The following is a 12,716-nucleotide window of genomic DNA, read 5'->3' on the forward strand; positions in this document are numbered from 1 at the left end:
CCAAAAATAAATAAATAAAATAAAGAAATTTATAAAAATAAATAAATAAAATATCACCAAGTTACCTTTAAGAAACAACAACCCGCATAGCACAGGGAGATCAGCTCAGGGCTTTGTGTCCACCTAGAGGGGTGGGATAGGGAGGGAGACACAAGAGGGAGGGGATATGGGGATATATGTATATGTATAGCTGATTCACTTTGTTACAAAGCAGAAACTAACACACCATTGTAAAGCAATTATACTCCAATAAAGATATTTTTTAAAAAAGGATTCATTGAAGGATTCACGGCCAGCTTCATCGGGGTGTAGTCAGTGCCAACAGCCGTCCCCACCCAGGGTTGGCGGGGACCTCAGGGTGGCTCTCGGCCACCATGGTTCCAGGTACTGGGCACATCCCAGCACGGAGGCTGCGATCCCCCACGGCGGCCGGTCCACTGGGGGCTGGGGCACAGAACTGTAAGAAGGGGGATTTGGCTTCCCCCCCATCTTCATTTAGCACCAGGTCTGACAAATTATGTAGCTGGTCCCGCTTAAAGGTTTGCATTTTGAACAGCCAGATTTTTAATTAGTGTCACTTACCAAAATGGGGAAGAGTAGGGTGGGGTAAGAAGTGCAATTTGGGACGTGTTTAATCTCGAGATGCCTGTGAGACATCTAATTGGAAAGGCCAAGTGGGCAATTGCGTAGTCTACCTACAGCTCAGGAAAAGTATGAAGTTATAGATAGAAAGCTGGAATTCATCAGCCTGTAGATAGTGTTTAAAACCATGAGAATGATGGTGCAGCTGTTGTGAAAAACAGTAGGGTTGGTCCTAAAACCATTAAGCACAGAATTACCATAGAATCCAGCAATTCCACTTCTGGGTATGTACCCAAAAGAAGTGACAGCAGGGACCCCAACAGCTACTTGTACACCCATGTTCACAGCAGCATTATTCACAGTAGCAGAAACGTGGAAACAATTCATATGTCCATTTATAGACGAATGAATAAACAGAACGTGGTGTAGACGTAGAAGTGATATTATTCAGCCTTAAAAAGGAAGGAAATTCTGACACAGGCTACAACATGGATGAATCTTGAGGTCATGACGCTAAGTAAAAGAAACCAGTCACAAAAGGACAATACTGTGTGATTCCAATTATATGGGGAACCTAGAACAGTCAAATTCATAGAACGAATGGTGGTTACCAGGGGCTGGGAGAAGAGGGAGATGGGGAGTTACTGCTTAATGGGTGCAGTTTCAGTTTTGCAAGATGAAGGAGTTCTGGAGGTGGATGGTGGTGACGGCTGCACAATGTGAATGCCCTTAGTGCCACTGAACTGTGTACTTAGAAATGATTAAGATAGTACATTTTATGTTATGTACATTTTACCACAATAAAAAAGAACTTATTATTATTTACTGAATGCTTTCTCTATGCCCAGCACTGATCTAAGTGCTTTCCTTGTTTAAAACTCATATAACCCTTCACAACAGTCTTTGAGGTAGGTCTGACATTATCTATCCCATTTTACAAACATGGAAACTAGTGACCAGAGATGTTAAGGAACAAACCTAAGCTCACACAGCTTCTAACTGGCTGGGGTAGGATTTAGACTCAAGCGGTCTGGTTCCAGAGCCTAAGTTTTTTTTTTTTTTTTTTTTTTTAACATACTGTACTACCTGCCAACAGAGATTATGTCATATGCTATAAGAATACACGTTTCACAATAAAACACTAATTTTTAAAATGAAAGACTGAATTTACAGCCCACAGGCAGCTAGGTCCTGGCCTTTCACCGTATTCCAACATCACCCAGCACGGAGCCTGGCACTGCAGAAGTGAAGAGAAACCATCCAGGGATGACCACTGTATCATCTCTGAGGAAACTGTTCTATGACCAGAGATATGCCCAGGAAACACGTACCAGAGGGTCTCCTGCTGCATGTGAAAAGGCCAGGATCACCCATGGCCCCTTTCCTGGTCCTTAGGAGGATACAGCGTGGACTCAGCCAGCCCAGGAGGCCAGGTCAGGGCCCCAATCCCAGGACAGGTAGGCTTGGGGAGGAGATGTGCAGTTCCTTGGCTTTGGAGAGAGGCAGTTACTGGGCTGTATTTAAGTTGCTTCATTATGTTGTCAATTAAACCTCTCAAGCAGAAGCAGTACCAAAGCCGTGGAAACTCCAGGCCTGCAGCTGGGGAAACACGGTGACTGGACCACGGTATACAGAAGTTCTTATTTATGAAGCAAAGTTAGAGCTGGCTGGCAGAGGGAAGGTGCAAACCACTCGTGGGGATTCCCTCACTCAGAAACACATCCCAGACTGTCAGGACCCCAGGGGCCAGTGTCGGCGCTGGGCAGGCCTGGGTCACTGAAGTGGACGGAGAGCAGGAAGGGCCAGACAACAAGGATGCAAAGTGTCCTTCTGGCTCAAGTCCTGGGCGGTTGGAAGAGGGTGAGCGACCTTAGATTGATCGAGGCAGAATCCCCAGATCTGAATGCATCCTTTAGATGCAGGGAGGCCCAGGCCCCAGAGCAGTGAGCAGGCAGCCCGCTTCCTAAACCTCCCTTCCGGGTGGCATTTAAGTTGACCCATCGCCGTTGCCTTTGAAGTATTCCTACCTCTCAGCACCCCCCTTTTTAAATTTACTTGTTTTTGTTTATTTTTGGCTGCGTTGGGTCTTCATTGCCGTACCTGGGCTTTCTCTAGTTGCAGCGAGCGGGGGCTACTCTTCGTTGCGGTGCGTGGGCTTCCCATTGTGTGGGCTTCTCATTGCGGTGGCTTCTCGTTGCGGAACACGGGCTCTAGTCAGTAGCTGTGGCTCGCAGGCTCTAGAGCGCAGGCTCAGTAGTTGTGGCTCACGGGCCCAGCCGCTCCGCAGCCTGTGGGATCTTCCCGGACCAGGGCTCAAACCCGTGTCCCCTGCATTGGCAGGCGGGTTCTTAACCACTGCACCACCAGGGATGCCCCTCAGGGCCCTTTCTGAGGTGGGAAGGACTCTGACCTCAGCTATGCGACCTGGGTCAGATGTTCTGGGTGAGCACGGCCAAGGCTCCTCCTGGTTAGGGGGCCCTGCCCTAGTGACATTCACACCAACAGAAAGAGAATGAAACAGGGTTCCTTTCTCTGGTCCCAACTTTGAGGAGGGCAACTTATTTTAAGTTCCAGTTTTTAAAAAATCAGCACCTCCTTCCTTCATTACTAAATATTGGGTTGGCCAAAAAGTTTGTTTGGGTTTTTCCATAGATGTTAAAGATGAAATTTTGGCCAACCCAATACAAGCTTTAAGCACATACTCATCTCCACGCACCACCCCAGCACACACCCATCTTCCTAACGCTAACTGCTCCATAACTATTGCTGTCTTGCGGTGTTTGGGATCCTCAACACTTGACATAAACACATTTAAATATATATGTATGTGTATTCGTCTGCTAGAGCTGCCATAACAATATACCACAGACTGAGGGGCTTAAACAATAGAAATGTATTTTCTCACAGTTCTGGAGGCTGGAAGTCCAAGTTCAAGGTGTGGGCAGGGTCAGTTACTGCAGAGGCCTCTCTCCTTGGCTTGTAGACAGCTGCCTTCTCTCTGTGTCCTCACATTGTCTTCCATCTGTATGAGTCTGTCTTGGTCTGTTTGGGCGGCTGTAACAAAATACCACAAACTAGGTGGTTTGTATATAGCAGAAATGCATTGCTCACAGTTCTGGAGGCTGGAAGTCCAAGATCAAGATGAGGATAGATTTGGTGTCTGATGCGGCCCACTTCCTGGGTCATAGACAGCCATTTCCCTTGTGTCCTCACATGGTAGAAGGGGTGATGGAGCTCTCTGGGGTCTCTTTTATAAGGGCACTAATCCATTCATGAGGGCTCCACCCTCATGACCTAATCACCCCCAAAGACCCCACCTCCAAATACCATCTCACTGGGGGCTAGGATTTAGCATATGAATTTTGGGGGGACACAAACATTCAATCTATAGGTGTCTGAGTCCTAATCTCCTCTTCTTATAAGGACACCAGTTGTATTGGATTAGGGCCCATCCATATTTCCCAATTTTGCCTAAATTACCTCTTTAAAGGCCCTATCTCCAAATACAGTCACATTCTGAAATTTTGGGGGTTAGGGCTTCAATACATGAATTTGGAGGAGGGGGGGACACAATTCAGCCCATACAGTATGGAAATGACCGAGGAGGTTCTGCTGAATCCAGCGTTAGCACAAGGCCCATCAAAGATGTTTTGTTTAACTTATCGGAAATAGCTAAATTTATAGCAAGGAGGCAGAGAAACTATGTTTTGTTATCTTCATTTCCATTCTCACCACCTTTAACAAAAACAACACCTATAGCAGTAAATCTCAGCACTCGTTAGCTATGGTTTTCTCCTAAATTTTGTTTTAATACTTCAGTTCTCTGATCCTTCCTCAAAGCAACGCAAATATCAAAAAACAACCCAACATGTTAGCCTCATCCCCAGGAAACGGCAACCCAGTAAGCAAAAGAACCCAGCCTCCCTGGGTCACTGGACTCACAACCAGAATTCCACCAAGCAGAAATAACAGGTGGCAACATCTAGTGCATTCCTTGTTTTCTGTTTTCCTTTTTCCTACCTATCAGTACCTTACGTTTCTGAGAACACAGTTCATATTGAAATCAGTCTTGCTTTTTTCTGTTACACTTGATCAGACTCCTTTCCTAACATTGTTAAAAATTATTCATCGACGTGTTGAACGGCTGCATAATACTACGTGGTGTTTCATGACGTCATTTACTTATTTCTAACTGTTGGAAGCAACATTTAGGTTGTTTCCAGTCTTTCTCAATTACAAATAATGATGACAAACATCTTTGGTTTATATCCCAGCCTGTGTTTCTGAGCATTTCTTTAGGCTAGATTCCTATTAGTGAAATTACTCTATCTAATGTACATACACTTATTTTGAAGGCTTTGGAAACATAGGAAAAGAGCTGTCTTTTCAGATTCTGTGACTTCGTGGGTCAGGCCCTCCCCTGATGTTAATCCAGCATTTGGTCCTATGTTCTTACCAAGGTATCTTTGCCCTCTGCCACCTTTCCACACAAGCACAATTATTACTTCCAATAATTACAGGCTGCTGTGATAGGTACGAGGAATAAAAAGCACCGCAGCCGCTCGTGGGGAAAAAAAGGTGAGGAGGGGTGTAGAAATGCTTGCATTTACAAAGCACTTTTCCTCCAAAGAGCTCAAAGGTTTTCCGAGACATGGTCTCATTAATCTTCTTAGGTCTGTTATTTTTCCTTCTGATACAGATCCAAACATAAACCTTATTTGTTGGCTTGCATTTAGGCACTCACTGTGCTCCAGTTTTCTTGATGTTCCCTAAAGTGACTTCTATATTTAGGACTTCTGTTCATGCAGATGACAAAAAAGCCCCAACTGGGTCTACTCATCGCTCACCCTTAAGACCCACAGGAGGAAAAGAGGAAGGACAATTGGTCTCATCTGAAGAATGAACAGAGAAGTTCAGTAGCCCAGAGAAGTTAAGTAACCCAGCACAGGGTGAAAGGGGGATTCAGGGCAGAAGCCCTAAATGACAGCTGCACACGAGGCAGGTTGCTTTCTTTCACAGTTGCTTGCTTACATCTTTTTGCACAAATACATTCACAATTTCTGACTTTGTAGACATTTTGAAATGAATCGTGGTAGACGGAATATTGGCTCCCCCAAAGATGTCCACCTCCTAGCCTCAGACCCTGTGAATACATTACCTTACGTGGCAAAAGGGACAGACTTTGCAGGTGTGATTAAATTAAGGATCTTGAGATAGTGAGATTATCTTGGATTATTAGGTGTAATCACAGGATCCTTATAAGAGGGAGGCAAAACTTTTGGGCATCAAAGGATGCTACCAAGAGAGTGAAACGACGGTGGGAGAAAATATCTGCAAATTGTATGTCTGATAAGGGATTAATATCCAGAATACATAAAGAACTCCTACAACTCAATGACAAAAGGACAAACAGCCCAACTAAAAATGGGCCAAAGATTTAAATAGACATTTCTCCTAAGAAGATATACAATTGGCCAACGAGCACATGAAAGGATGCTCAACATCATTAGTCATTAAAGAAATCAAAACTACAACAAGAAACCACCTCACATGCATGAAGATAACTATAATCATAAAGACAGACAATAACAAATGTTGGTGAAGATGTGGAGAAATTGGAACCCATGCACATTGCTGGTGGGAATGTAAAATGGTGCAGTTACCATGGAAAACAGTTTGGCAGCTCCTCCAAATCTAAACGTAGCATCTTCATATAATCCCACAATTCTGCTCTTAGGTATACAACTGAAAGAAGTGAAAACAGGAACTTAAACATACTCCAATGTTCATTGCAGCATTATTCACAACATGGAAAAAGTGGAAACAAGCCAAGTGTCCCTCAACTGATGAACAGATAAACAAAATGTGGTGTATGCATTCAATGCAATATTATTCAGCCACAAAAGGAATGGAGTTCTAAAATATCCTACAACATGGATGAATATCAAAAACATTACATTAAGTGAGAAGAACAAATACAAAAGGATAAACACTGCATGACTCCATTTACATGAAATATGTAGAATAGGCAACTCGTAGAAATAGCAAATGGACTCCAGCCGGCAGGAGGGAACGGGGAGTTATTGCTTAACATGTAAAGGGTTTCTGCTTGGGCGAGGAAGGGTTTTGGAAAGAGTGGGACTGTTGTACTACATTGTGGTTGTAATTAATGCCACTGAATTGTACACTTAAAAAAAGGGTTAATGCCGAATTTTATGTTATATATATTTTACAACAATAAAAATAAAGAGGGAGGCAAGAGGGTCAAGGTCAGAGAAAAGAGATGCAAGGACGTAAGCAGAGATTGGAGTGACGTGCTTTGAAGACAAAGGAGTAGGGCCGTGAGCCAAGGAATGATGGCAGCCTCCAGAAAAAGGTAAGAAAACAGATTCTCTCTGGCGCTTCCAACATCTTGATTTCAGCCTTCTAAAACCCTTACGGGACTTCTGGCCTCCAGAATAGTAAAATAATAAATTGTGTTGCTTTAAGCCACTAGGTTTGTGGTAATTTGTTACAGCAGCAATAGGAGACTAATCACGGATGTAAAACCTTATTATATTATTATAGTTCACTCACATGATACATGGATTCAGTTTAGTTGATCCACGTGACTTTTAAAGTTCCACACCAAAGCACCCTACAGTTTGGGTAGAAGGGCTGATGAACTGGCCTGAAGGGCCCACTGAGTTTAACCAACGTGCGATAGATCAGACTGGGATTCTTCGAGCGACCCGGGCTGTCAGACCGTGGTCCCCTTTCCTGAAAAGATAAGCTGTGGAATGGATTCAATTAACGACATCCCAAAGAAAAATATTTCTACAAAAACAACCCTGAAAATTCATGCATATGTGAATTGTGTGATTTATGAAAATTCGAGCTGTGTGACCCAAGGGGGACTGGATTTAGAGACCAAATTCTGTGTTCACTGCTCCCACGTCTTCTTGCCCCTTCTTTACACTCCTGTAGCACCCGGCCTGGCCTCTTATCACGCTGTTCCCTTGAGGGCTGGGACCAGGTCTTCTTAAGCTTGGCGCCGAGAGCACAGAACTTACATTTTCATCCTTATCTCTAATTATGGAATGAAAAGCTTTCTTTTTGATAAACCACTAGGAGGGGAGATGAAGTTCTGGAGAGTATCCGAAAAGATCAGGAAAAACCAGCGTGTCCCAAGGACATCTACATCCTAGTAAGAGACACCTAGAGATATAATAGGATTAACTTCACAGCACCTACAGAACGGTCATACCCAGCCCTGCATCTCTCCACTCTCTCTCCTAACACCAGCATCTTGATTCCTAGGCATATCCTGGTGGTTTTTCTCTAAAAACACCAGCCTACAGTTGGTTCAATCCCTAAGATTCTCTGCGGAATTCCCAAGCTGCTTCTTATCCATTTATCACCCTTACATGACTTTGCTCCATGAACTTGATAATGGCTAATCAAGTCTCAGGCAGGTGCAGCCGGCTCCGGCACCTGAGCTCCAAGCCAGGGGCTGCGGATGTCCTTCACGTGGTGGCACCGGGTGGGTACAAAGGCTCTGCTGGCGGGGGTGTCACAGCCAGAGTTATGGACTCAACCATCGTCCCCAGGGACCTGTGGCTCATGGTGGAGGTAGTGGGTTTCTGCCAGTTGCCGCGGTGCCCTTTAACTGCAGCAATGGACACAGAACCAAGGAGGAGGGGCAACCAGGTGGGACGGCAGATGCCCAGGGCTGCATTTAGCGCTCTGCCAACTCACTTCCTCCCAAGAGTGACCTGATCAGTGTTTGGTTTCTTGCACTTTGCTTACAGGCTGAGGTAAATAAAGAAATGCCGGTAAATCCACCTGCCCTTTCTTTCTTCCTGTTCTCCCCAGGAAAATCACAAGTCATACACAGAAGATCAGTAAACAACAAAGACCTTTGTCAAAAAAGAGCAAGGGAGAAAGTGAACAGAAGGCTGATAATCTGTCACTGCCACTTAACAGAACATTTCTCCAAATCGCTTTTATTTTTTTCTAATTACAGAAGGAATGCATGTTTATTGTAAACAATTTGGAAAATAGAGAAAAACACGAAGAAAAAAGGCAAATTATCTGTAATCTTAGCATCCTGAGATACCACTGTCCCTGCGCTAACACCCTCTATACTCTTACTCTGCCTTAATTTGGTTCAGAGTCCTGTTATATTATTATTACTATTACTGTTGTTGTGGTTGTTGCTTGTTGCCTGACTACCTCAGTAGAACATGAAGCCCATGAAGGCAGGGAATCTGCATCCCTGTGCACCAAGGACAGTGCTCAATAAATATTTGTTAAATGAGAAACAGTCGAAAAGACACGTGCATCCCAACGTTCACGGCAGCCCTATTTACAATAGCCAGGACATGGAAGCGACCTAAGTGTCCACCGACAGATGAATGGATAAAGAAGATGTGGTACATGGGACTTCCCTCGTGGTCCAATGGTAAAAAATCTGCCTTCTAATGCAGAGGACGTGAGTTCGATCCCTGGTCAGGGAACTAAGATCCCATGTGCCACGGGGCACCTAAGCCTGTGCGCCACAACTACTGAGCCCACCTCAACTAGAGAAGAGAAAACCCACATGCCACAACCAGAGAGAGGCCCGCAGGCCACAACGAGAGAAGCCCAAGTGCCACAACGAAGAGCCCATGCGCCACAACGAAAAAATCCCTCATGCCTCAAGGAAGATCCTGTATGCCTGCAACTAAGACCCAACAGAGCCAAAATTAATTAATTGATTTAAAAAAAGAACCATGTCTGGGGCTTCCCTGGTGGCGCAGTGGTTGAGGGTCCGCCTGCCGATGCAGGGGACACGGGTTCGTGCCCCGGTCCGGGAAGATCCCACATGCCGCAGAGTGGCTGGGCCGGTGAGCCATGGCCGCTGAGCCTGCGCGTCCGGAGCCTGTGCTCCGCAACGGGAGAGGCCACAACAGTGAGAGGCCCGCGTACCGCAAAAAAAAAAAAAAAAAAAAAAAAAAAGAACCATGTTTATTAAAAAAAAAGATGTGATACATATACACAATGGAATGTTACTCAGCCATAAAAAGGAACGAAAAAATGCCATTTGCAACAACATGCATGGACCTAGAGATTGTCATACTAAGTGAAGTACGTCAGAAAGAGAAAGACAAATACCATATGATATCACTTATATGTAGAATCTAAAAAAATGGTACAAATGAACTTATTTATAAAACAGAAATGGACTCACAGATGTAGAAAACAAACATGGTTACTGGGGGGAAAGAGGGGGAGAGATAAATTGGGAGATTGGGATTGACATATACACACTATGATATATAAAATAGATAACTAATAAGGACCTACTGTATAGCACAGGGAACTCTAATCAATACTCTGTAATGGCCTATATGGGAAAAGAATCTAAAAAAGAATTGATGTATGTATATGTATAACTGATTCACTTTGCTGAATGGCAGAAACTAACACAACATTGTACACCAACTATACTCCAATAAAATTAATTTTAAAAAAACAACAACAAAAAAAAGAAAAACAAATCAGCTTTTAATCTTTTTTTCTAAAACACCTATATACATAAATTATGTTTATAAAGCATTAGTTTTGTTAATTTTAAAAACCATTCTATTACCAAGAGCCCCAAAGAGAATATCTGAAATACTTATGGTCTGAAAAGTAGAGCCCGATGGACTCACCTACACATTCCTTCCTCTCGGGGGAGTTTCAGAGCAGCAGCTCTGGGGAACGGATGACGTCACTGTTCCAGCCAGGGCTGACGGCCTTTGAAAGGTGCACTCAGCTCATGTGCTTTCCCCCTTAGCTTCATGCAGCTGCTGGTGTGCGCACGGATACACTTGAACAGGTGATCGGGTTGCCCAGGAGGTAAGGTTGAGCAGGCTGGACGCAATGGAAGGTCAAGGGCGTGAGGGCATCAAGGAGCAAGTGCAAAATTAAGGCATCTGAACAGGTGGTTACTGGACTCTCCAGCTCCCTCTATTCCTCATCCTCAGATCTGCTTTGCCTTAAAACATCTGAGAGCATCTGAAGTGACCTATTTCAACACACCTTCGCTTTACGTCAACGTCTTCCTGACTCTCCACCTATTCTTCTCTTCTCAGGAGCAAACATCCTCCTTCCTTCCCCTGGTTCCTCCTTCCTTGTACTTGTGACCTTAATGATGTCCCCTCCCAGCATCGCTAGGATTCTGCTCCATGGTTATCTGCTCTCTCTACTCTTACCTTCAGTTTTTCCAGATACATTCATTCCTTCCTCTCTTTTTATGACTGTTCTCGAACTACCCAGTCCCCCAAATAATCCTCCTTCCCACTCATGCTACCCATCTCGTCTCTTCCCTCATCTTCATATCGATCTGATTGATAGAGAAGTTTACACCTGTTGTAAATATCTCCCCCCCACTCACTCTTTCCTTAACTTCCTGTAATGTGGTTTCTACCTTGATTCCAGGACCGTCAGTGACCTTCCACCTGCTCTGTCTGAAAGCCTTCACTCACCTCATCCTCTCTGTAGCATCTTACACTGTCAACTATCACTGTCATCTGTACAACGACTGGCAAGCGTGGTCTCCTTCAAATTCCATGCTCACCTCTCTATGCACCCTCCTGATACAGCCTACACACTGATGACAAATTAATCTTTCTAAGGCATAATCTTTCTAAGGTGTTGTCTAAGATTAATTTCCTTCTATGGCTAAACCAGTAAATTAGAAAAAGTACTAAATATACTGGGTCAGGACTTGAGCAAGTCATTTAATAAGCCTCTCATCCTTGGACAGAAGGTTGAGTGATGTGGATATAACCCAGAAGCATTTTAGCAGAAGACCTCACATCGATGCAAACAGAGCTGGTCCAGAGTGAAAGCTCAACGATGGGGCTCTACCAACCGTCAACTGTGGTGCAGTGGGCATGGCCACTTCCACTGAGTGGTGAATCTGAATACAGTAAGTGCTAAGCAATGTCCTGCAAAGTGACTGCAATTTGTTGCCTCACTTATCCTGCTCCTTCTAAGTTTACCTTTAGTGTAGCGATGGCCAAGGCGAGGCACTGTGGAGCCATAATCCTGGTTTATCATGTCCTTAGACCCGAACCAACACCGGGATACCAGTCTGTAATACCCAAGAAGGTCTCCAGCACCCAGGCCTCTTCACCAGCTCTCATTCTCCTAACTCAGTCCTTTCCTGTCCAGGATCTCGTCCTCTGTCTGCTCAAGAGCATCCTCTCAAAACCCTCCTGTCCTTCTCCCAAGGTGCATCCACTAGACACGGGCTTCCTTAGGACCAGATTCATGTTTACTTATCATTTTAATATCATTAGCATGAGGAAGTGCCTCTCTTCCATTCTGTCCACCTGCATCTTGGCTGTCTCACTGTCTTCGAGACCAAAATGTCATCATGGCAGCCACCTTTGTTCTCCTAGCTGTTTCTGCACTATTTCTGCAGGCTGGTAACAGACCTTAACTTCATTCACTTAACGCATTCTGTTTCCACTAACCAACCCCCGAACTCCCCTTCTCCAAAGCAATACAGTTCTCCTACTCAATACTCTCCAACAAGATCATTAAGGACTTTTAGTGCAGGTAAAACTGGTCTATTTTGGCAAAGGGTATCCATTCGAATGTAAATGAGCAAGGAATAGGAAATCTATGACTGATCTAAAAATTATCAAAGTCAGACCTGCATCCATCATTAGAGGGAATACACCTGGGGACCGCAGTTTTTTTGTTTTTTAAAGGAAGCTGTTTGTTTGGGTTTTTTTAAGTCTTTACTGAATTTGTTACAATATTGCTTCTGTTCTATGTTTTGGTTTTTTGGCCCTGAGGCATGTGGGATCTTAGCTCCCTGACCAGGGATCGAACCCGCAGCCCCTGCATTGGAAGGTGAAGTCTTAACCAATGGACCGCCAGGGAAGTCCTGGGACAGCAGTTTTAACCCCTCTTAATCACGTGGAATTTATGCACAAATGGACTTATGAACAGCTTGTTTGTAAGTAGAGGCACGTTGGTATGGTTCAGTGGATTAATAACTTGTTGAACAACTTTAACAAAAGATATGGGTTGGTAGACCCATGTCAATCTCTTTTCTTTTTTAAAAAACTTATAATTTAAAAAAAATTGAGGTATAGTTGATTTACAATATG

The 12,716-nt window shown here is 44.2% G+C and overlaps 1 long non-coding RNA gene across 2 annotated transcripts in view; it reads right to left on the bottom strand.

Annotated features, from left to right (window-relative positions):
• Window positions 1-12,716, bottom strand: part of LOC117196118 (uncharacterized) — a 58,456-nt gene that overhangs the window by 22,956 nt on the left and 22,784 nt on the right. For both annotated transcript variants that reach the window (XR_007475389.1, XR_007475388.1), the window contains exon 2: window positions 3,488-3,636. This is a non-coding gene — a long non-coding RNA (uncharacterized LOC117196118). The remainder of the gene's footprint in view (window positions 1-3,487; window positions 3,637-12,716) is intronic.

The sequence above is a fragment of the Orcinus orca genome, chromosome 2 (assembly GCF_937001465.1).
Source record: "Orcinus orca chromosome 2, mOrcOrc1.1, whole genome shotgun sequence".
Lineage (NCBI taxonomy): Eukaryota > Metazoa > Chordata > Mammalia > Artiodactyla > Delphinidae > Orcinus > Orcinus orca.